General features: G+C 47.0%; 1 protein-coding gene across 1 annotated transcript in view; it reads right to left on the bottom strand.

The window, feature by feature from the left end:
• XPOT (exportin for tRNA) overlaps positions 1-25939 on the bottom strand; it is a 121379-nt gene extending 95440 nt beyond the window's left edge. The window contains exon 1 of the mRNA XM_069764695.1: positions 25740-25939. The gene's annotated coding sequence lies outside the window, so the exon portion shown is untranslated. The remainder of the gene's footprint in view (positions 1-25739) is intronic.
• Positions 25940-26249: the final 310 nt, after the last annotated feature.

Raw genomic sequence — 26249 nt, 5'->3', positions numbered from 1 at the left:
AAAAGGGATTAACGTGATCGCTAAACGGTGTAGCGATAAAAAAAAAGTTAAAACTGCCAGAATTATGCTTTTTTTGGTCGTCGCGACATTGCATTAAAATGCAATAACGGGCGATCAACAGAATGTATCTGCACCAAAATGGTATCATTAACCCCTTAATGACAGCCAATACGTCTTTTAACCCCTTCGCGCCATGCGCCATACTAGTACTGCGCTGCCGGCACTGCATTTGTGCCAGCAGCAGTACTAGTACGGCGCACCGATCACCGCGGTCTCGCGCTGAACGCCGCGGTGATCGGGTGCGGGTGTCAGCTGTATATGACAGCTGACACCCCGCAGCAATGCCCACGATCGGCGCTATCGCCGATCGCGGGCATTTAACCCCTCTGATGCCGCTGTCAGTAGTGACAGCGGCATAGAGGGGGATCGCGCAGGGACGGGGGCTCCCTGCGCTCTTCCACCGGAGAAACGCGATGAGATCGCGTTGCTCCGGTGACCCGGAAGGAGTCCCCGGATCCAAGATGGCCGCCGGACTCCTTCCGGGTCATGAAATGACCTGGCTAGCCGGCGCCTGCTGAGAGCAGGCGCTGGAAAGCCAGCTAAACTGCCTGTCAGATCGTTGATCTGACACTGTGCTATGCACAGTGTCAGATCAACGATCTGATCTAATACAGTGATGTCCCACCCTGGGACAATGTTAGAAAGTAAACAAAATAAAAATAGAATGTGTAAAAAAAAAAAAAAAAAATCCCCAAATAAAAAAAAAAAAACATTTCCCAATAAATCTATTTATGTATGTAAATAAAAAAAAAAAAACAATAAATGTACACATATTTGGTATCGCCGCGTCCGTAACGACCCGCTCTATAAAACTATCCCACTAGTTAACCCCTTCAGTGAACACCGCAAAAAAAAAAAAATAAAAAACAAGGCAAAAAACATTGCTTTATTATCATACAGGCGAACAAAAAGTGGAATAACACGCGATCAAAACGACGGATATAAATAACCATGGTACCGCTGAAAACGTCATCTTGTCCCGCAAAAAAAAAGCCGCCATACAGCATCATCAGCAGAAAAATAAAAAAGTTATAGCTCTCAGAATAATGCGATGCAAAAACAATTATTTTTTTATATAAAATAGTTTTTATTGTGTAAAAGCGCCAAAACATAAAAAAAATTACATAAATGAGGTATCGCTGTAATCGTACTGACCTGAAGAATAAAACTGCTTTATCCATTTTACCACACGTGGAACGGTATAAACGCCCCCCCTAAAAGAAATTCAGGAATTGCTGGTTTTTGTTCATTCCGCCTCCCAAAAATCGGAATAAAAAGCGATCAAAAAATGTCATCTGCCCGAAAATGTTACCAATAAAAACGTCAACTCGTCCCGCAAAAAACAAGATCTCACATGACTCTGTGGGCCAAAATATGGATAAATTATAGCTCTCAAAATGTGGTGATGCAAAAACTATTTTTTGCAATAAAAAGCGTCTTTTAGTGTGTGACGGCTGCCAATCATAAAAATCCGCCAAAAAAACGCTATAAAAGTAAATCAAACCCCCCTTCATCACCCCCTTACTTACGGAATAATAGAATGTAAAAAAATGTATTTATTTCCATTTTCCCATTAGGGCTAGGGTTAGGGCTAGGGTTGGGGTTGGGGTTAGGGGTGTGTTTGGATTAGGGTTTCAGTTATAATTGGGGGTTTCCACTGTTTAGGCACATAAGGGGCTCTCCAAACGTGACATGGCGTCCGATCTCAATTCCAGCCAATTCTGCTTTGAAAAAGTAAAACAGTGCTACTTCCCTTCCGAGTTCTCCTGTGCGCCCAAACAATGGTTCCCCCCAACATATGGGGTATCAGCGTTCTCAGGACAAGTTGGACAACAACTTTTGGGGTCCAATTTGTCCTGTTACCCTTGGGAAAATAAAAACAGGGGATAAAATATCATTTTCGTGGAAAAAAAAAATATTTTTTATTTTCACGGCTCTGCGTTATAAACTGTAGTGAAACACTTGTTGGTTCAAAGCTCTCACAACACATCTAGATAAGTTCCTTGGGGGGTCTAGTTTCCAATATGGGGTCACTTGTGGGGGGTTTCTACTGTTTAGGTACATCAGGGGCTCTGCAAATGCAACATGACACCTGCAGTCCATTCCATCTAAGTCTGCATTTCAAACGGTGCTCCTTCCCTTCCGAGCTCTGCCATGCACTCAAACGGTGGTTCCCCCCCCACATGTGGGGTATCAGCGTACTCAGGACAAATTGGACAATAACATTTGTGGTCCAATTTCTCCTGTTACCCTTGGGAAAAAAAAATTGCGGGCTAAAACATCATTTTGTGGAAAGAAAAAATTATTTTTTAATTTTCACAATGCTACATTCTAAACTTTAGTGAAACAATTGGGGGTTAAAAGTGCTCACCACACATCTAGATAAGTTCCTTAGGGGGTCTTCTTTCCAAAATGGGGTCACTTGTGGGGGGTTTCCACTGTTTAGGCACGTCAGGGGCTCTCCAAATGCGACATGGCGTCCGATCTCAATTCCAGCCAATTTTGCATTGAAAAGTCAAATGGCACTCCTTCCCTTCCGAGCTCTGCCATGCGCTCAAACAGTGGTTTATCTCCATATATGAAGTATCGGCGTACTCAGGACAAATTGCACAACAACTTTTGGGGTCCAATTTATCCTGTTACCCTTGGGAAAATAAAAAATTTGGGGCAAAAAGATCATTTTTTGTGAAAATTAATATAACATTTTTTTTACGGCTCTACATTATAAACTTCTGTGAAGCACTTGGAGGTTTAAAGTGCTCACCACACATCTAGATTAGTTCCTTAGGGGGTCTACTTTCCAAAAAGGTGTCACTTGTGGGGGTTTCCACTGTTTAGGCACATCAGGGGCTCTTTAAACGTGACATGGGCTCCGATCTCAATTCCAGCAAATCTTGCATTGAAAAGTCAAATGGCGCTCCTTCCCTTCCGAGCTCTGCCATGTGCCTAAACAGTGGTTTACCCCCACATATGGGGTATCGGCGTACTCAGGACAAATTGTACAACGACTTTTGTGGTCCAATTTCTCCTGTTACCCTTGGTAAAATGAAACAAAATGGACCTGAAGTAAAAATTTTGTGAAAAAAAAAGTTAAATGTTCAATTTTTTTAAACATTCAAAAAATTCCTGTGAAGCACCTGAAGGGTTAATAAACTTTTTGAATGTGGTTTTGAGTACCTTGAGGGGTGCAGTTTTTAGAATGGTGTCACTTTTGGGTATTTTCTGTCATATAGACCCCTCAAAGTCACTTCAAGTGTGAGGTGGTCCGTAAAAAAATGGTTTTGCAAATTTTGTTGCAAAAATGAGAAATCGCTGGTCAACTTTTAACCCTTATAACGTCCTAACAAAAAAAAATTATGTTTCCAAAATTGTGCTGATGTAAAGCAGACATGTGGGAAATGTTGTTTATTAACTATATTATGTGATATAACTCTCTAATTTAAGGGCATAAAAACTAAGAGTTTGAAAATTGCTAAATTTTCATAATTTCCGACAAATTTTTGTTTTTTTCACAAATAAATGCAAGTCATATCGAAGAAGTTTTACCACTATCATGAAGTACAATATGTCACGAGAAAATGTCAGAATCACCATGATCCGTTGAAGCGTTTCAGAGTTATGACCTCAAAGTGACAGTGGTCAGAATTGTAAAAATTGGCCCTGTCACTTAGGTGAAAACAGGCTTTGGGGTGAAGGGGTTAACTGACCTGAGATATAAGAGGATAGCCTCCCCATACAGGTGACAATCCAGCAGCTGTCGGCTGTACACTATTGCTGACAACTTGCTGCATCAACAACAATCAGTGTTTGCACCGTCCTACTCTGTTTAACCCCTTAGATGCTGTTGTCAATAGTGATTACATCATTATAAATGGTTAAAAGAGTGTGAGGGCTTCCTCTTTATCCAAATTGGTGCCCTCAGATCATAATTTTGTGGTCCAGATGTTTGCCATTGCAATTCATGACCAAATAGTGGCCTTAGAGTCTGACTGCTGTAGTAATCTGTTCAGAAGTTAGAGACATTTAGGTGGTAAAAATACACATTTTAATTTCTGTCATGTCACTTTGCATTAATTCCTGTAAAGCACCTGAAGGGTTAATAAACTACCTGACAGCAGTTTTCAATATGTCAGGGGGTGCAGTTTTTAAAATGGTATCACGTTTGGGGGTTTTCCAATATATAGGACCCCTAAAGTCACTTCAAACATGGATAAGTCCTTAAAAAAGAAATTTTGTAAATTTCCTTGAAAATATGAAAAATTGATGCTACATTTTTAAACCTCGTAAAATGCTAACAAAATAAAATAACACTTTACAAATGGTGCCGATATAAAGCCGACATGTGGGAAATGTTATTTATTAATGGTTTGCTGTGGTATGACCATCTGGATTAAAGAGATAATCATTCAAATTTAGAAAAGTGCAAATTTTTTAACATTTTTCTAAAATTTTTGATACTTTTTATAAATAAACAAAACATTGACCTAAATTTACCATTATCATAAAGTATAATGTGTCATGAAAAAACAATCTCAAAATGACTGGGATTTGTTGAAGCGTTGCAGACTTATTACCACATAAAGTGAGTGACACTGGTCAGATTTAAAAAATTTGGTTCCGTCACTAAGGGGTTAAAACGGTCAACTCGGCACACAAAAATAAGCCCTCACCCAACCCTAGATCACGAAAAATGGAGACGCTACAGGTATCGGAAAATTGTGCTTTTTTTTGTAGCACAGTTTGGAATTTTTTTTTAACAACTTAGATAAAAAAGAACCTAGACATGTTTGGTGTCTATGAACTCGTGGTGAACAAGCGGTGGATGCCGCGTCTGAGAGCACTGCAGCTCCAGGAATCTTCCTATTTGCTCATAGCAGGTTTGCCTACAACAACCACGCTGAACTAATTTTGATATATGATCGTGCAGTGATTATAATTCCCGTTACCGGCTTTCATTTAATAACCTCCTGTAACTGATGAAGGTCACAATTGACCGAAACGTTTTCCTGTATTTACTACAATAAATTTTTTCTGCTGCATCTTACCTAAAGTTGAGTGCTAGGTCTCTTACTATTAACCTATATGGTTTGGGAACCTGTCCTTAGCACCCCTTCTCTAGTAGTTCTCACGGTTAAATTTTCCTCCTATGAACTCGTAATGACCTGGAGAATCATAATGGCAGGTCAGTTTTAGCATTTAGTGAACCTAGCAAAAAAGCCAACCAAAAAACAAGTGTGAGACTGCACTTTTTTTGCAATTGCTCCGCACTTGGAATTTTTTTCCCGTTTTCTAGTACATGACATGGTAAAACCAATGATGCCGTTCAAAATTACAACTCGTCCCGCCAAACATAAGCCCTCACAAAGCCATATTGATGGGAAAAAAAAAAAGTTATGGCTCTGGGAAGGAGGGGAGAGAAAAACAAATGCAAAAACGAAGATACCCTGGGTCATGAAGGGGGTTAAAACTAAACAAAAAATCAGATATTAAATTCAGGTGGCCCCAAACACCATAACGACTGACACAAGGAAACGTGTGAACATATATTCCCTTAAAAAAACTAATCTTTATTTAGAATAATGATTAAAAAAAAAAAACACATACCCAGTGTGACCAATTGGTTAGATACCAATATATCAACATAGACCAAAAAACACCTATAGAACCCTATAATAATCCTACATTTAAACCTGCCTGACACCCTAAAAGTTCGATGTTTCGGCGCCCCCATTCAAACGAGGACTATCCTCACTCCCCTACATAGCCCTATTAGCACAGGTGGGAAAACATATACCGTATATACTCGAGTATAAGCCGAGATTTTCAGCCCATTTTTTGGGGCTGAAAGTCCCCCTCTCGGCTTATACTTGAGTCATTCTCACGGGTCGGCAGGGGAGGGGGAGCGGGGGCTGTCTAATTATACTCACCTACTGCTGGCATAGTCCCTGCAGGTCCCTGGCACCCCAGCTTCTTCCTGTACTGAGCGGTCACATGGTACCGCTCATTACAGTAATGAATATGCGGTTCCACCTCCCATAGGGGTGGAGCCGCATATTAATTACTGTAATGAGCGGTAACGGTGACTGCTCAGTACAGAAAGAAGCTGCAGCGCCGGGGAAGCAGGTGAGTATACGGGGAGGGGAGTGCTGCGCGATATTCACCTGCTCCTCGTTTCGGCGCCGCTCCATCTTCAGCATCTTCTGCAGTGACGCTCAGATCAGAGGGCGCGATGATGTGGTTAGTGCGCATCCTCTGCCTTAACGTCAGTGCAGAAGACGCTGAAGATGGAGCGGCGCCGGAACGAAGTCAGGTGAATATTGTAAGTGCGAGGGCCTGAGCGACGAGAGGAGAGTATGTGATTTTTTTTTTAATCGCAGCAACAGCAAATGGGGAAAGTGTCTGTATGGAGCATCTATGGGGCCATAATCAACGTTTGTGCAGGATTAAATGGGGCAAGTGTCTGTATGGAGCATCTTATGGGGCCATAATGTTTGTGCAGCACTATATGGGACAAGTGTCTGTATGGGGCCATAATCAAGGTTTGTGCAGCATTATATGGGGCAAATATCTTTATAGAGCATCTTATGGGGCCATAATCAACATTCGTGCAGCATTATATTGGGCAAATGTGTCTATGGAGCATCTTATGGGGCCATTATTAACCTTTATGAAGGATTATATGGGGCATATTTTAATATGGAGCATCTTATAGAGCCCATCATAAACTGTATGGAGCATTATATGGGGCTCCTGATTCAATATGGATAGTCAAAAACACAACCTACTGATGTCTCAATTAATTTTACTTTTATTGGTATCTATTTTTACTTTTGACATTTACCAGTAGCTGCTGCATTTTCCACCCTAGGCTTATACTCGAATCATTAAGTTTTCCCAGTTTTTTGTGGCAAAATTAGGGGGGGTCGGCTTATACTCGGGTCGGCTTATACTCGAGTATATACGGTAGATAAAAGAAAAATGAAAAACTGTTTCCCACAGAGGCAGATCAGCAGAAATTGTAGGAATCCTATAGCTCACACAAATATATTACTGATAAATACTAAGAAAAATACCCAGCCTTATGACAGCCTATCATGAAAAGGAATGACAAATCAAGACTCTGTTCCTGCGACAATGATAAACCCAAGAATCAACTTTACAATGTAGCCTCTATTCAGAAATAATATCAATAAAGAGCAAATCTGTTACGGGCCAGATACGCCACTATGACAGCCCTTTCCAGAGAGACAAGTAAATCCCAGGAATCAAGATCGCCATATATACTTAAAGGGACTCTGTCACCTGAATTTGGCGGGACTGGTTTTGGGTCATATGGGCGGAGTTTTCGGGTGTTTGATTCACCCTTTCTTTACCCGCTGGCTGCATGCTGGCTGCAATATTGGATTGAAGTTCATTCTCTGTCCTCCATAGTACACGCCTGCACAAGGCAAGATTGCTTTGCGCAGGCATGTACTATGGAGGAGAGAGAATGAACTTCAATCCAATATTGCAGCAACCATGCAGCCAGCGGGTAAGGAAAGGGTGAATCAAAAACCCAAAAACCCCGCCTCCATGGCTGAAGATTGTTCCCTCCAAATTCAGGTGACAGTGTCCCTTTAATTCTCTCCCGAGATATGCTAACAAATGTAAAGTCTAAAGGTACCGTCACACTAAGCGAGGTACCGTCACACTAAGCGACGCTGCAGCGTCGCTGTTTGGTTGCTGGAGAGCTGTCACACAGACAGCTCTCCAGCGACCAACGATGCTGAAGTCCCCGGCTAACCAGGGTAAACATCGGGTTACTAAGCGCAGGGCCGCGCTTAGTAACCCAATGTTTACCCTGGTTACCAGTGTAAATGTAAAAAAACAAAAAAAAAAAAACAACAAACACTACATACTTACATTCCCGGTGTCTGGTCAGGTCCCTCGCCTTCAGCTTCCCGCACTGACTGAGCGCCGGCCGTAAAGTACAGATGTGACGTCACCGCTGTGCTGTGCTTTACGGCTGGCCGGCGCTCACCAGTCAGTGCGGGAAGCTGACGGCGGGGGACCTGACTAGACAGCGGTAGGTAAGTATGTAGTGTTTGTTTTTTTAAATTTACAACGGTAACCAGGGTAAACATCGGGTTACTAAGCGCGGCCCTGCGCTTAGTAACCCGATATTTACCCTGGTTACCAGTGAAGACCTCGCTGGATCGGCGTCACACATGCCGATTCAGCGATGTCAGCGGGAGATCCAGCGACAAAAAGTGCTGGACTTTCCCCAGCGACCAACGATCTCCCAGCCTGATCGTTGGTCGCTGTCAAACAACAATTTCGTTAACGATATCGTTGCTACGTCACAAAAAGCAACAATATCGTTAACGATATCGTTATGTGTGATGGTACCTATACAAGAACAAAAATCAGATTAACTAATAAAGATAAAAATTCAAAACTTGCACTTCAAAAAAAAAAAAAATCAAAGAAAATATTTTAAGATATCAGTTAAAAAAAAAAAAAAAAAATAATAATAAAAACAAAAAAAAAGAGGTATTAAGCTTACCGTTAATTATGTTTCCAGGAGTCCATACTGACAGCACCCTGGAGGACGTCCTCCTCCCCCTTTGCTGGGACAGGAAACACACGAAAGTTCAAAAGGGCATGTCCCACCCCCAATCCTCAGTGTTGTAACAAGAACCACCTCATGGACATGCAGAAAAAAATACTTTTTTAATAGAAACAATATATATATATATATATATATATATATATATATATATATATATATATATATATATATATACACACACACATATTAGATTAGTCATAAACATATTTACTCATATGTTAAAATAACATGCATACATTTTATACCAGAACATAATACATCTTATGTCAGGCATCATACATAGAGGATCTCAGTACTACAGGGAGGGAACTACCAGTGCTGTCAGTATGGACTCCTGGAAACATAATCAACGGTAAGCTTAATACCTATTTTCCAGGACGTCCCTCCTGACAGCACCCTGGAGAGTACCAAAGCACCTCCTTAGGGTGGGATTACTGCCTGGAGAACCCTTCTCCCAAATGCCGTATGTTGACCAGACAGAACATCAAGTTTATAGTGTCTACAAAATGTATTAGCACTAGCCCAAGTGGCTGCCTTACAGATCTGCTCAAGAGATGCACCTGCTCTCTCAGCCCACGAAGTAGCTATCCCTCTAGTAGAATGAGCGTGAAGACCCCTTGGAGAAGGAAGCCCTTCAGACTGATAAGCCTCGGAGATCACTGAAGTGATCCAACGAGCAATAGAAGCTTTAGAAGCCTTCTTACCCTTATTCTTCCCTCCAAACAAAATAAACAAATTCGGGTCGATACGCCATGAGTTGGTGGCTGCTAAGTAGTCTAGAACCGCCTGTCTGACATCGAGGGAATGAAGGGCTCGTTCTCATTAGCCGGATTATTACAGAAGGATGGTAGCACGATCTCCTGATTTCTGTTTTTTACTGACCCCACTTTTGGAATAAAGGAGGGATCCAATCTAAGAACTAGACTATCTTCTCTAATCTGAAGGTAAGGGTCCCTAATACATAGGGCCTGGATTTCCCCCACTCTTTTAGCCGTAGTAATTGCCACTAGGAATGCTGTTTTACGAGTGAGTACAGAAATGGGCATATTTTCGGCCGGGGCGAAAACATCTTTACAGAGGAATCTGAGGACCAGATTTAGGTCCCAGGATGGCGAGATCTGTCTAATAGTAGGGCGCAACCTCTGGGTGGCTCTGATAAACCTGACTATCCACGGGTGAGATGCTAGGGGGTAGTCAAGAAAAGAACTAAGTGCCGAAATCTGCACTTTCAGAGAGCTAGGTTTGAGACCTTTATCAAACCCGGCCTGCAGGAAGTCTAAAATTCTAGGTAAGTCGGGAGCACCTCCCGTAACCTCAGACCTGCCACCCTCCAGACAGAAACGTCTCCAGATCTTCAGGTAAATTGCCGATGTGACTGGCTTTCTGCTGGATTTTATAGTAGAGATCACCTGATCCGATAGCCCTCTAGCCTTCAGGATGCTCCTTTCAGGATCCATGCAAAGAGATGGAGATTTTCTGGGCTTGGGTGATACACCGGACCCTGATGGATTACATCTGCTCTGAGAGGAAGCTCTACTGGGTTCTCTACTGCCAGATCCAGCAAGAGAGAGAACCAGCTCCTTCTCGGCCAAAATGGTACAATCAATATGACCCGAGCCTGATCCTCCTTGATCTTCTTGAGCACGGCTGGAATCAGTGCTAGAGGCGGAAATGCATAAGAGAGAGGTTCTGTCCACTCCTGGCTCAGAGCGTCTATCCCTTCTGGGAGATCTTGAGGGTTCAGCGAGAAGAATCTTGAGACCTTTGAGTTTCTCCTGTTTGCAAATAGGTCTATACTGGGAGTTCCCCAGTGAAGACAAAGATCCTGGAAGACCTCCTGATTGAGTTCCCACTCTGTTGCAAACACTCGTCTCCTGCTCAGATAGTCCGCTATGGTGTTTTGCGAGCCTTCTAAGTGGACTGCAGAGATGGATAGAACCGAATCTTCTGCCCAGCGGAATATTCTTCCCGCCAGCTCCTGAAGCGGATAGTGTCTTGAGCCTCCCTGATGTTTCAGGAACGACACCGCTGTAACGTTGTCGGATAGTATCCTGACATGACAATTTCTGAGGGTGTGTTGGTTCCTTCTTAACGCCTCCCAAACGGCATACAATTCTTTGAAGTTGGAGGAGTTGTGAATGATGTCTGCTGGCCATCTCCCTTGTAGGATCCTGCCCTTCAGGTGGGCACCCCAGCCCCAGGCACTGGCGTCTGTAGTTATCACTACATAGGGACTGGTAGACCATAACACCCCGATTCTTAGCTTCTCTGGTTGACTCCACCAGAGTAGAGATCTTCGTACTGGATACGTCAGCTTTAAAGAACTGTCCAGAGAAGACTGACGACGGTCCCACGTGGAAAGGATTAACCTCTGCAGAGGTCTTGAATGGAACTGAGCCCATCTTACACACGGTATGCAGGCCGTCATCAGACCTAGTACCTTCATGGCCGTTCTTATCGATGCTCTGCGTTCTAATAGAAGCCTGATCTGGATCGCCTCCAACTTGTTCTCGGGTAGCCGGGATATCCTGTTTCTTGAATCCAGACATACTCCCAGGAAGATCTTTTCGCGCTCTGGATTCAGGTCGGATTTCTGCCAATTTATGATCCATCCTAATTGTTCCATCAGTCTCACCGTTCGGGTCCTGTGATCTGACAGAATCTCTGGTGTACTTGCGATCAGGAGAAAATCGTCTAGATGTGGAACTATCTTGATCCCTTGGTTTCTCAGGAAAGCGACAATTTCTGACACCAGCTTTGTAAATACCCGAGGTGCCGAGGCAAGTCCGAACGGAAGACACTGGAACTGGTAGTGACAGGTCCCGGACGGCAGCGCCACCGCAAACCTCAGAAGTTTCTGAGATGATGGGTGAACAGGGACCTGATAATAGGCACTCTTGAGGTCGAGAGTGCACATCACAGCGTCCCGATCTATTAAGAGGATTGCAGAGCGAATGGACTCCATGCGAAACCTCTTGTACCTGACCCAGGCATTTAGAGGTTTCAAGTTTATTATTGTGCGTGAGTCGCCGGAGGGTTTCATTATAGAAAATAGGGAAGAATAGTGACCCCGACCTACATCTAGAGATGGTACTGGGATTATGACCCCTGAGGAAAGCATGTCCTCTAGGTCTAACATCATGGGAGAGCCCTGCAAGACTATCGTAGGACCGATGTATCTGTCCGGAGGAGGAGAGGAAAGCTCTATGCTGTAACCTTCTGACACAGTCCGAAGAACCCATTGATTCTGGGTGATTCGGGCCCAATTCTCCACAAAGTGGCGGAGCCTTCCACCTATAAATGTGGCGTCATTGTGTCTTAGGCTTTGAAGATGGGCCAAAGAAGAAATTCCTGCTTCTATTGCCCTGGTAGCGGGAACCTCTACTGAATCCTCTGTTGGATCTTCCTCCCCTGTAATCAGATTGTCTCCTGAAGGGGAAACCTCTCCGAAAGGACTGACCCTTTTTTGGTTTGTCCTCTGGAAAACCTTTCTTTTTATCCGAGGCTGACTCTAGGATGGTATCTAGAGAAGGTCCGAAAACCCTAGCCCCCGAGAAAGGAATAGAACATAATTTGGTTTTTGAGGCATTATCCCCTGATCAGGATCTTAGCCATACTGCCCTTCTAGCCGCATTGGATAGGGAACCATTCCTAGCTGAAAATCTGACCGATTCAGCCGACATGTCGGATAGGAAGGCCGTAGCAGATTTCATTATAGGAAGGGAGCTTAATATATCGGCCCTGGGGGTCTTATTGGAAAGGTGTTCCTCCAATTGACCCATCCACAGATACATAGACCGGGCTACCGAGGTAGCTGCTATGTTGGTCTTAATTAGGGCTGCAGAGGATTCCCAAGCCATTTTAAGCAGTATATCAGCCTTCCGATCCATAGGATCCCGCAAATTTGAAGAGTCCTCAAATGGAATGGCTGTCTTTTTGGCAACCTTTGCCACCGGAACATCAATCTTGGGAATCTCTTCCCAAAGCTTGACTTCTTCTAGCTCGAAAGGTAAGCGAGCTTTGAAGTCCTTAGTCAAAACCAGGCGACTTTCTGCCTCCTTCCACTCCTCCAGTATCATGGCCTTGATATGCTCGCTCACTGGGAAGACAGTCTGTTTACGTGACATGAGTCCACCAAACATCAGATCCTGCCTGGATTGAGGCTTTGAGGTCTCCTCGATCTGCATCGTGGATCGCACCGCCTGCACAAGTTCACTCGTATCCTCAGCCTGGAAGAGGTATTTTCTCTGGTGGTCCTGACTTCCCGAGGGAAGTTCCCCTTCCTCTTCTGAGGAGAAGTTATCGGAGGCAGACAGGTCCTCCGAGCTATATTCTGGCTCCTTATTGTTTCGTTCCCTTCTGGCTCTCTTACGGCTGGGAACTGGGCTGGACCTTTCCACGATACTGGATAAAGAAGCCTGGACTTCTTCCCGTATTAGGGACCTCATTTCTGATAGAAGTGTCGGCTGTTCGTCTTTCATAACCTTGGAAGTGCAATCTGCACACAAGGTCTTTGTATGGGTGTCCGGGAGCTTTACGTTGCATATAGGACATCTATATGACTTCGCAGCTGATTTGCCGGATTTCTTAGCTTGCGGAGGGGGGGCAGCGGGGGTTCCTTTATCCTTAAATGATATAAGATAGGGAGAAGTAATGGGAAGCCTGAATAGTATGTGTGAGTGAATAGGGGGGACAGCGCACTGCGCACTCACCCCATCCTCTGCTGTTGTACTTTCCATGATGATTCAGCAGGTCCCCGCAGCGTCCACGCTGGATTAGGAGCGATTCGGCTGCTTGTGCGTCCCACGCTGGAGCGCACACACTCTCCCCGCACTTCTACCTCGTCACCGGAAGTGACGGGATCAGATGCCGCGAAACCGGAAGTGACGCGGTTCCCTTGAACTTCCGTTGAAAGACGCTCTGCCAGACGCCGCAGCGCTCTGGATGCTACCCGCATGGAACCGCGTCGCGGCCGAGAGCCTCCCCCCGGGAGGAGCGGCCGCAACAGGAACTTGGCCTTCCTGTTCTTTGGAGCAGAGGGACACCCCCCCCGGAGGGTTTCTGCCCTGAGCCTCTTGACAGAGGGAAGGGTATTGGACGAGCCGCACGATCCCCCTGAGCTCCGGTAAGCCAGTACAGCTTCTCTCGTGCGTCCCTAGCAGGGACAGGAAAAACACTGAGGATTGGGGGTGGGACATGCCCTTTTGAACTCTCGTGTGTTTCCTATCCCAGCAAAGGGGGAGGAGGACGTCCTCCAGGGTGCTGTCAGGAGGGACGTCCTGGAAAAATAAATTTATATATAAACAGGTCCTTCTCAAAAAATTAGCATATAGTGTTAAATTTCATTATTTACCATAATGTAATGATTACAATTAAACTTTCATATATTATAGATTCATTATCCACCAACTGAAATTTGTCAGGTCTTTTATTGTTTTAATACTGATGATTTTGGCATACAACTCCTGATAACCCAAAAAACCTGTCTCAATAAATTAGCATATTTCACCCATCCAATCAAATAAAAGTGTTTTTTAATAACAAACAAAAAAACCATCAAATAATAATGTTCAGTTATGCACTCAATACTTGGTCGGGAATCCTTTGGCAGAAATGACTGCTTCAATGCGGCGTGGCATGGAGGCAATCAGCCTGTGACACTGCTGAGATGTTATGGAGGCCCAGGATGCTTCAATAGCGGCCTTAAGCTCATCCAGAGTGTTGGGTCTTGCGTCTCTCAACTTTCTCTTCACAATATCCCACAGATTCTCTATGGGGTTCAGGTCAGGAGAGTTGGCAGGCCAATTGAGCACAGTAATACCATGGTCAGTAAACCATTTACCAGTGGTTTTGGCACTGTGAGCAGGTGCCAGGTCGTGCTGAAAAATGAAATTTTCATCTCCATAAAGCATTTCAGCCGATGGAAGCATGAAGTGCTCCAAAATCTCCTGATAGCTAGCTGCATTGACCCTGCCCTTGATGAAACACAGTGGACCAACACCAGCAGCTGACATGGCACCCCACACCATCACTGACTGTGGGTACTTGACACTGGACTTCAGGCATTTTGGCATTTCCTTCTCCCCAGTCTTCCTCCAGACTCTGGCACCTTGATTTCCGAATGACATGCAAAATTTGCTTTCATCAGAAAAAAGTACTTGGGACCACTTAGCAACAGTCCAGTGCTGCTTCTCTGTAGCCCAGGTCAGGCGCCTCTGCCGCTGTTTATGGTTCAAAAGTGTCTTTACCTGGGGAATGCGGCACCTGTAGCCCATTTCCTGCACACGCCTGTGCACGGTGGCTCTGGATGTCTTCCTCAGGTTCCCCAAGGTCTGGAATCGGTCCTTCTCCACAATCTTCCTCAGGGTCCGGTCTCCTCTTCTCGTTGTACAGCGTTTTCTGCCACATTGTTTCCTTCCAACAGACTTACCATTGAGGTGCCTTGATACAGCACTCTGGGAACAGCCTATTTGTTGAGAAATTTCTTTCTGGGTCTTACCCTCTTGCTTGAGGGTGTCAATGATGGCCTTCTTGACATCTGTCAGGTCGCTAGTCTTACCCATGATGGGGGTTTTGAGTAAGGGTACCGTCACACTATAACATTTCGATCGCTACGACGGTACGATTCGTGACGTTCCAGCGATATCGTTACGATATCGCTGTGTCTGACACGCAGCAGCGATCAGGGATCCTGCTGAGAATCGTACATCGTAGCAGATCGTTTAGAACTTTCTTTCATCGCTGGATCTCCTGCTGTCATCGCTAGATCGGTGTGTGTGACACCGATCTAGCGATCCAGCGATGCGTTCGCTTGTAACCAGGGTAAACATCGGGTAACTAAGCGCAGGACCGTGCTTAGTTACCCGATGTTTACCCTGGTTACAAGCGTTAAACTAAAAAAAAACAAACAGCACATACTTACATTCTGGTGTCCGTCAGGTCCCTTGCAGTCTGCTTCCCGCACTGTGACTGCCGGCCGTAAAGTGAAAGCAGAGCACAGCGGCTGTGCTTTCACTTTCACTTTACGGCCGGCAATCACTGAGTGCGGGAACCAGACTGCAAGGGACCTGACGGACACCAGAATAATAATAATAATAATTTTATTTATATAGCGCCAACATATTCCGCAGCGCTTTACAAATTATAGAGGGGACTTGTACAGACAATAGACATTACAGCATAACAGAAATACAGTTCAAAACAGATACCAGGAGGAGTGAGGGCCCTGCTCGCAAGCTTACAAACTATGGGGAAAAGGGGAGACACGAGAGGTGGATGGTAACCAGAATGTAAGTATGTGCTGTTTGTTTTTTTTTAGTTTAACGCTTGTAACCAGGGTAAACATCGGGTAACTAAGCGCGGTCCTGCGCTTAGTTACCCGATGTTTACCCTGGTTACCCAGGGACCTCGGGATCGTTGGTCGCTGGAGAGCTGTCTGTGTGACAGCTCCCCAGCGACCACACTACGATTTACCTACGATCAAGGCCAGGTCATATCGCTGGTCGTGATCGTAGGTAAATCGTATAGTGTGACGGTACCCTAATGAACCAGGCAGGGAGTTTATAAAAGCCTCAGGTATCTTTTGCATGTGTTTAGAGTTAATTAGTTGATTCAGAAGATTAGGGTAATAGGTCGTTTAGAGAACCTTTTCTTGATATGCTAATTTATTGAGACAGGTTTTTTGGGTTATCAGGAGTTGTATGCCAAAATCATCAGTATTAAAACAATAAAAGACCTGACAAATTTCAGTTGGTGGATAATGAATATATAATATATGAAAGTTTAATTGTAATCATTACATTATGGTAAATAGTGAAATTTAACACTATATGCTAATTTTTTGAGAAGGACCTGTATATATATATTCAGATTTGGATCACTTGACATGGAATCACCTAAATTGTAATGTCATGTATTTAAGTTTCTCACCCTCTGATGTTAACGTTCTAATGATAAACAGAGTGAAAGCATAAAGGCCCCTTATTGAGAGGATCCCTCACCAGCCTATGACAGTGGGCACTGGGCACACAGGTGGTGTGTGTGAGTATTGTTATGTGCAGCACATGATGCAATCGGCTGTAAGTGACCGCTCATGTTAGTCATCCAGCACAGCAGAGTAAGCAGCCAAAGATAGAATATTAGCACAGAGAAAGTATGCAGCACTATCAACACACAGTATAAAGAACTACACAACAAAGACATCGTATACAGGCACAGTTACCATAGAGTACAGGACCGACAGTAGACATTGACTTGTACATAAGGACTATTGAGCACAGCACGAACAGAGGACCATCCCACACAGGCGTACAGAGAACTATGCCACACAGAGGACTATCCCACACAGGAGCCCCGCACACAGGAGTATGGCCCACCACAGACAGTGCGTATGTCTACCACACAGGAGTACCGCACACCACAGACAGTACGTATGTCTACCACACAGGAGTATGGCAAACCACAGACAGTACGTATGTCTACCACACAGCAGTACCGCACACAGCAGTATGGGACACCACAGACAGTACGGAGGTCTACCACACAGCAGTATGGGACACCACAGACAGTACGGAGGTCTACCACACAGCAGTATGGCACACCACAGACAGTACGTATGTCTACCACACAGCAGTACCGCACACAGGAGTATGGCACACCACAGACAGTACGTATGTCTACCACACAGCAGTACCGCACACAGGAGTATGGCACACCACAGACAGTACGTATGTCTACCACACAGCACTACCGCACACAGCAGTACCGCACACCACAGACAGTACGTATGTCTACCACACAGCAGTACCGCACACAGGAGTATGGCACACCACAGACAGTACGTATGTCTACCACACAGCAGTACCGCACACAGCAGTATGGGACACCACAGACAGTACGGAGGTCTACCACACAGCAGTATGGGACACCACAGACAGTACGGAGGTCTACCACACAGCAGTATGGCACACCACAGACAGTACGTATGTCTACCACACAGCAGTACCGCACACAGGAGTATGGCACACCACAGACAGTACGTATGTCTACCACACAGCACTACCGCACACAGCAGTACCGCACACCACAGACAGTACGTATGTCTACCACACAGCACTACCGCACACAGCAGTACCGCACACCACAGACAGTACGTATGTCTACCACACAGCAGTACCGCACACAGGAGTATGGCACACCACAGACAGTACGTATGTCTACCACACAGCAGTACCGCACACAGCAGTACCGCACACCACAGACAGTACGTATGTCTACCACACAGCAGTACCGCACACAGCAGTATGGCACATCACAGACAGTACGTATGTCTACCACACAGCAGTACCTCACACAGCAGTACCGCACACCACAGACAGTACGTATGTCTACCACACAGCAGTACCTCACACAGCAGTACCGCACACCACAGACAGTACGTATGTCTACCACACAGCAGTACCGCACACAGCAGTATGGCACATCACAGACAGTACGTATGTCTACCACACAGCAGTACCGCACACCACAGACAGTACGTATGTCTACCACACAGCAGTACCGCACACAGGAGTATGGCACACCACAGACAGTACGTATGTCTACCACACAGCAGTACCGCACACAGGAGTATGGCACACCACAGACAGTACGTATGTCTACCACACAGCAGTACCGCACACAGGAGTATGGCACATCACAGACAGTACGTATGTCTACCACACAGCAGTACCGCACACCACAGACAGTACGTATGTCTACCACACAGCAGTACCGCACACAGGAGTATGGCACATCACAGACAGTACGTATGTCTACCACACAGCACACAGGAATATGGCACACCAGACAGTATGTATGTCTACCACACAGCAGTACCGTACACCACAGACAGTACCTATGTCTACCACACAGCAGTACGGGACACCACAGACAGTACGTATGTCTACCACACAGCAGTACCGCACAAAGCAGTACCGCACACCACAGACAGTACGTATGTCTACCACACAGCAGTACCGCACACAGCAGTATGGCACATCACAGACGGTACGTATGTCTACCACACAGCAGTACCGCACACAGCAGTACGTATGTCTACCACACAGCAGTACCGCACACAGGAGTATGGCACATCACAGACAGTACGTATGTCTACCACACAGCAGTACCGCACACCACAGACAGTACGTATGTCTACCACACAGCAGTACCGCACACAGCAGTATGGCACATCACAGACAGTACGTATGTCTACCACACAGCAGTACCGCACACCACAGACAGTACGTATGTCTACCACACAGCAGTACCGCACACCACAGACAGTACCTATGTCTACCACACAGCAGTACCACACACAGCAGTATGGGACACCACAGACAGTACCTATGTCTACCACACAGCAGTACCGCACACAGCAGTATGGGACACCACAGACCGTACGTATGTCTACCACACAGCAGTACCGCACACCACAGACAGTACCTATGTCTACCACACAGCAGTACCACACACAGCAGTATGGGACACCACAGACAGTACCTATGTCTACCACACAGCAGTACCGCACACAGCAGTATGGGACACCACAGACCGTACGTATGTCTACCACACAGCAGTACCGCACACAGCAGTATGGCACATCACAGACAGTACGTATGTCTACCACACAGCAGTACCTCACACAGCAGTACCGCACACCACAGACAGTACGTATGTCTACCACACAGCAGTACCGCACACAGGAGTATGGCACATCACAGACAGTACGTATGTCTACCACACAGCAGTACCACACACAGGAGTATGGCACATCACAGACAGTACGTATGTCTACCACACAGCAGTACCGCACACAGCAGTACCGCACACCACAGACAGTACGTATGTCTACCACACAGCAGTACCGCACACAGCAGTATGGCACATCACAGACAGTACGTATGTCTACCACACAGCAGTACCGCACACAGGAGTATGGCACACCACAGACAGTACCTATGTCTACCACACAGCAGTACCGCACACCACAGACAGTACCTATGTCTACCACACAGGAGTATGGCACACCACAGACAGTACCTATGTCTACCACACAGCAGTATGGGACACCACAGACAGTACCTATGTCTACCACACAGCAGTACCGCACACCACAGACAGTATCTATGTCTACCACACAGGAGTATGGCACACCACAGACAGTACCTATGTCTACCACACAGCAGTATGGGACACCACAGACAGTACCTATGTCTACCACACAGCAGTACCGCACACAGCAGTACCGCACACCACAGACAGTACGTATGTCTACCACACAGCAGTACCGCACACAGGAGTATGGCACATCACAGACAGTACGTATGTCTACCACACAGCAGTACCGCACACAGCAGTACCGCACACCACAGACAGTACGTATGTCTACCACACAGCAGTACCGCACAGAGCAGTATGGCACATCACAGACAGTACGTATGTCTACCACACAGCAGTACCGCACACAGCAGTACCGCACACCACAGACAGTACGTATGTCTACCACACAGCAGTACCGCACACAGCAGTATGGCACATCACAGACAGTACGTATGTCTACCACACAGCAGTACCGCACACCACAGACAGTACGTATGTCTACCACACAGCAGTACCACACACCACAGACAGTACCTATGTCTACCACACAGGAGTATGGCACACCACAGACAGTACCTATGTCTACCACACAGCAGTACCGCACACCACAGACAGTACCTATGTCTACCACACAGGAGTATGGCACACCACAGACAGTACCTATGTCTACCACACAGCAGTACCGCACACCACAGACAGTACCTATGTCTACCACACAGGAATATGGCACACCACAGACAGTACCTATGTCTACCACACAGCAGTATGGGACACCACAGACAGTACCTATGTCTACCACACAGCAGTACCGCACACCACAGACAGTACCTATGTCTACCACACAGGAGTATGGCACACCACAGACAGTACCTATGTCTACCACACAGCAGTATGGGACACCACAGACAGTACCTATGTCTACCACACAGCAGTACCGCACACAGCAGTACCGCACACAGCAGTACCGCACACAGCAGTACCGCACACCACAGACAGTACGTATGTCTACCACACAGCAGTACCGCACACAGGAGTATGGCACATCACAGACAGTACGTATGTCTACCACACAGCAGTACCGCACACAGCAGTACCGCACACTACAGACAGTACGTATGTCTACCACACAGCAGTACCGCACACAGCAGTATGGCACATCACAGACAGTACGTATGTCTACCACACAGCAGTACCGCACACCACAGACAGTACGTATGTCTACCACACAGCAGTACCGCACACCACAGACAGTACCTATGTCTACCACACAGGAGTATGACACACCACAGACAGTACCTATGTCTACCACACAGCAGTACCGCACACCACAGACAGTACCTATGTCTACCACACAGCAGTATGGGACACCACAGACAGTACCTATGTCTACCACACAGCAGTACCGCACACCACAGACAGTACGGAGGTCTACCACACAGCAGTACCGCACACCACAGACAGTATCTATGTCTACCACACAGGAGTATGGCACACCACAGATAGTACCTATGTCTACCACACAGCAGTATGCGACACCACAGACAGTACCTATGTCTACCACACAGCAGTACCGCACACCACAGACAGTACGTATGTCTACCACACAGCAGTACCGCACACAGGAGTATGGCACATCACACACAGTACGTATGTCTACCACACAGCAGTACCGCACACAGCAGTACCGCACACCACAGACAGTACGTATGTCTACCACACAGCAGTACCGCACACAGCAGTATGGCACATCACAGACAGTACGTATGTCTACCACACAGCAGTACCGCACACCACAGACAGTACGTATGTCTACCACACAGCAGTACCGCACACCACAGACAGTACCTATGTCTACCACACAGGAGTATGACACACCACAGACAGTACCTATGTCTACCACACAGCAGTACCGCACACCACAGACAGTACCTATGTCTACCACACAGCAGTATGGGACACCACAGACAGTACCTATGTCTACCACACAGCAGTACCGCACACCACAGACAGTACGGAGGTCTACCACACAGCAGTACCGCACACCACAGACAGTATCTATGTCTACCACACAGGAGTATGGCACACCACAGACAGTACCTATGTCTACCACACAGCAGTATGCGACACCACAGACAGTACCTATGTCTACCACACAGCAGTACCGCACACCACAGACAGTACGTATGTCTACCACACAGCAGTACCGCACACAGGAGTATGGCACATCACAGACAGTACGTATGTCTACCACACAGCAGTACCGCACACAGCAGTACCGCACACCACAGACAGTACGTATGTCTACCACACAGCAGTACCGCACACAGCAGTATGGCACATCACAGACAGTACGTATGTCTACCACACAGCAGTACCGCACACCACAGACAGTACGTATGTCTACCACACAGCAGTACCGCACACCACAGACAGTACCTATGTCTACCACACAGGAGTATGGCACACCACAGACAGTACCTATGTCTACCACACAGCAGTACCGCACACCACAGACAGTACCTATGTCTACCACACAGCAGTATGGGACACCACAGACAGTACCTATGTCTACCACACAGCAGTACCGCACACCACAGACAGTATCTATGTCTACCACACAGGAGTATGGCACACCACAGACAGTACCTATGTCTACCACACAGCAGTATGGGACACCACAGACAGTACCTATGTCTACCACACAGCAGTACTGCACATCACAGACAGTACCTATGTCTACCACACAGCAGTACCGCACACCACAGACAGTACCTATGTCTACCACACAGCAGTACCGCACAACACAGACAGTACGTATGTCTACCACACAGCAGTACCGCACACAGGAGTATGGCACATCACAGACAGTACGTATGTCTACCACACAGCAGTACCGCACACAGGAGTATGGCACATCACAGACAGTACGTATGTCTACCACACAGCAGTACCGCACACAGGAGTATGGCACATCACAGACAGTACGTATGTCTACCACACAGCAGTACCGCACACAGGAGTATGGCACACCACAGACAGTACGTATGTCTACCACACAGCAGTACCGCACACAGCAGTACCGCACACCACAGACAGTACCTATGTCTACCACACAGCAGTACCGCACACCACAGACAGTAGATATGTCTACCACACAGCAGTACCGCACACCACAGACAGTACCTATGTCTACCACACAGCAGTACCGCACACCAGACAGTAGATATGTCTACCACACAGCAGTACCGCACACAGGAGTATGGCACATCAAAGACAGTACGTATGTCTACCACACGGCAGTACCGCACACAGCAGTACCGCACACCACAGACAGTACGTATGTCTACCACACAGCAGTATGGGACACCACAGACAGTACGTATGTCTACCACACAGCAGTACCGCACACAGCAGTATGGCACATCACAGACAGTACGTATGTCTACCACACAGCAGTACCGCACACCACAGACAGTACGTATGTTTACCACACAGCAGTACCGCACACCACAGACAGTACCTATGTCTACCACACAGGAGTATGACACACCACAGACAGTACCTATGTCTACCACACAGCAGTACCGCACACCACAGACAGTACCTATGTCTACCACACAGCAGTATGGGACACCACAGACAGTACCTATGTCTACCACACAGCAGTACCGCACACCACAGACAGTACGGAGGTCTACCACACAGCAGTACCGCACACCACAGACAGTATCTATGTCTACCACACAGGAGTATGGCACACCACAGACAGTACCTATGTCTACCACACAGCAGTATGCGACACCACAGACAGTACCTATGTCTACCACACAGCAGTACCGCACACCACAGACAGTACGTATGTCTACCACACAGCAGTACCGCACACAGGAGTATGGCACATCACAGACAGTACGTATGTCTACCACACAGCAGTACCGCACACAGCAGTACCGCACACCACAGACAGTACGTATGTCTACCACACAGCAGTACCGCACACAGCAGTATGGCACATCACAGACAGTACGTATGTCTACCACACAGGAGTATGGCACACCACAGACAGTACCTATGTCTACCACACAGCAGTACCGCACACCACAGACAGTACCTATGTCTACCACACAGCAGTATGGGACACCACAGACAGTACCTATGTCTACCACACAGCAGTACCGCACACCACAGACAGTATCTATGTCTACCACACAGGAGTATGGCACACCACAGACAGTACCTATGTCTACCACACAGCAGTATGGGACACCACAGACAGTACCTATGTCTACCACACAGCAGTACTGCACATCACAGACAGTACCTATGTCTACCACACAGCAGTACCGCACACCACAGACAGTACCTATGTCTACCACACAGCAGTACCGCACACCACAGACAGTACGTATGTCTACCACACAGCAGTACCGCACACAGGAGTATGGCACATCACAGACAGTACGTATGTCTACCACACAGCAGTACCGCACACAGGAGTATGGCACATCACAGACAGTACGTATGTCTACCACACAGCAGTACCGCACACAGGAGTATGGCACACCACAGACAGTACGTATGTCTACCACACAGCAGTACCGCACACAGCAGTACCGCACACCACAGACAGTACCTATGTCTACCACACAGCAGTACCGCACACCACAGACAGTACGTATGTCTACCACACAGCAGTACCGCACACCACAGACAGTACCTATGTCTACCACACAGCAGTACCGCACACCAGACAGTAGATATGTCTACCACACAGCAGTACCGCACACCACAGACAGTACGTATGTCTACCACACGGCAGTACCGCACACAGCAGTACCGCACACCACAGACAGTACGTATGTCTACCACACAGCAGTATGGGACACCACAGACAGTACGTATGTCTACCACACAGCAGTACCGCACACAGCAGTATGGGACACCACAGACAGTACCTATGTCTACCACACAGCAGTATGGCACACCACAGACAGTAGATATGTCTACCACACAGCAGTATGGGACACCACAGACAGTAGATATGTCTACCACACAGCAGTATGGGACACCACAGACAGTAGATATGTCTACCACACAGCAGTATGGCACACCACAGACAGTAGATATGTCTACCACACAGCAGTACCGCACACCACAGACAGTACGTATGTCTACCACACGGCAGTACCGCACACAGCAGTACCGCACACCACAGACAGTACGTATGTCTACCACACAGCAGTATGGGACACCACAGACAGTACGTATGTCTACCACACAGCAGTACCGCACACAGCAGTATGGGACACCACAGACAGTACCTATGTCTACCACACAGCAGTATGGCACACCACAGACAGTAGATATGTCTACCACACAGCAGTATGGGACACCACAGACAGTAGATATGTCTACCACACAGCAGTATGGGACACCACAGACAGTAGATATGTCTACCACACAGCAGTATGGGACACCACAGACAGTAGATATGTCTACCACACAGCAGTACCGCACACCACAGACAGTACGTATGTCTACCACACAGCAGTACCGCACACAGCAGTATGGGACACCACAGACAGTAGATATGTCTACCACACAGCAGTATGGGACACCACAGACAGTACCTATGTCTACCACACAGCAGTATGGCGCAGCAGGTCTGCAGTAAAGTGCGGCCCATGCAGGACACGTGTGTGGACATGACAGACACATGCTGGCGCTCTGTGCACTGACACGTTGCTGGCGCCCCATGTGACACGTCGCCCCTTCACGAGTGGAGATTACAACCCGACAGAACGGAGGCCATAGCCCGGTGCCGTCTCCGGTCTGCAGCCGCCTTTCATAGACGATAGAAACCACATGGCGTAAAGATGCTGAACCTGTTGAGCCCTCTCCTACTGCCCAGCCCCTCACTCCTCACCTTCCCCGCCGATTACTGCTCCATACGGCCGCTACAGCTCCCAGCCGCCGCCGTTCTGCCAAACCGGCGTATCGTACGTAATCTCCGATTCACCAAGTATGACGTCAGAGCGTCGGTAGATCAGCACGCCGGGCCAGAGGAAACGCGCTCGCGAACTCCAATAAAACGTTCAGCAGGTCGGCGGCGCGTTCCAGGGGCGTGGCGTCATGACGTAAGACGCCCGCGACGCCTTCTGTGCTCTGTGGTTACAGCAGGTTAGGACGAGGCGTGTCACAGTGACATCTATCGGCGACGAGCAGATAGTGCAGGCGAGGCGCTTTTGCGGTCGGCACTGCAGTGACGTGCGTGTGCGGTACAGCCTGTGATGAACAGCCTAACCCACAGGCGATTCACGGAATTGGCTGTGTGCACACGTTGCGGTTTTTCCCATTAAAACGCTATAAAACCACATACACTAAGCATCCCATCATTTAGAAGAATTCCACGTGTTTTGTGCACATGATGCGTTTT

The sequence above is a fragment of the Ranitomeya imitator genome, chromosome 4, assembly GCF_032444005.1.
Source record: "Ranitomeya imitator isolate aRanImi1 chromosome 4, aRanImi1.pri, whole genome shotgun sequence".
Lineage (NCBI taxonomy): Eukaryota > Metazoa > Chordata > Amphibia > Anura > Dendrobatidae > Ranitomeya > Ranitomeya imitator.
The sequence above is the reverse complement of the archived record's forward strand: the minus strand, read 5'-3'. Positions and strand labels throughout refer to the sequence as shown.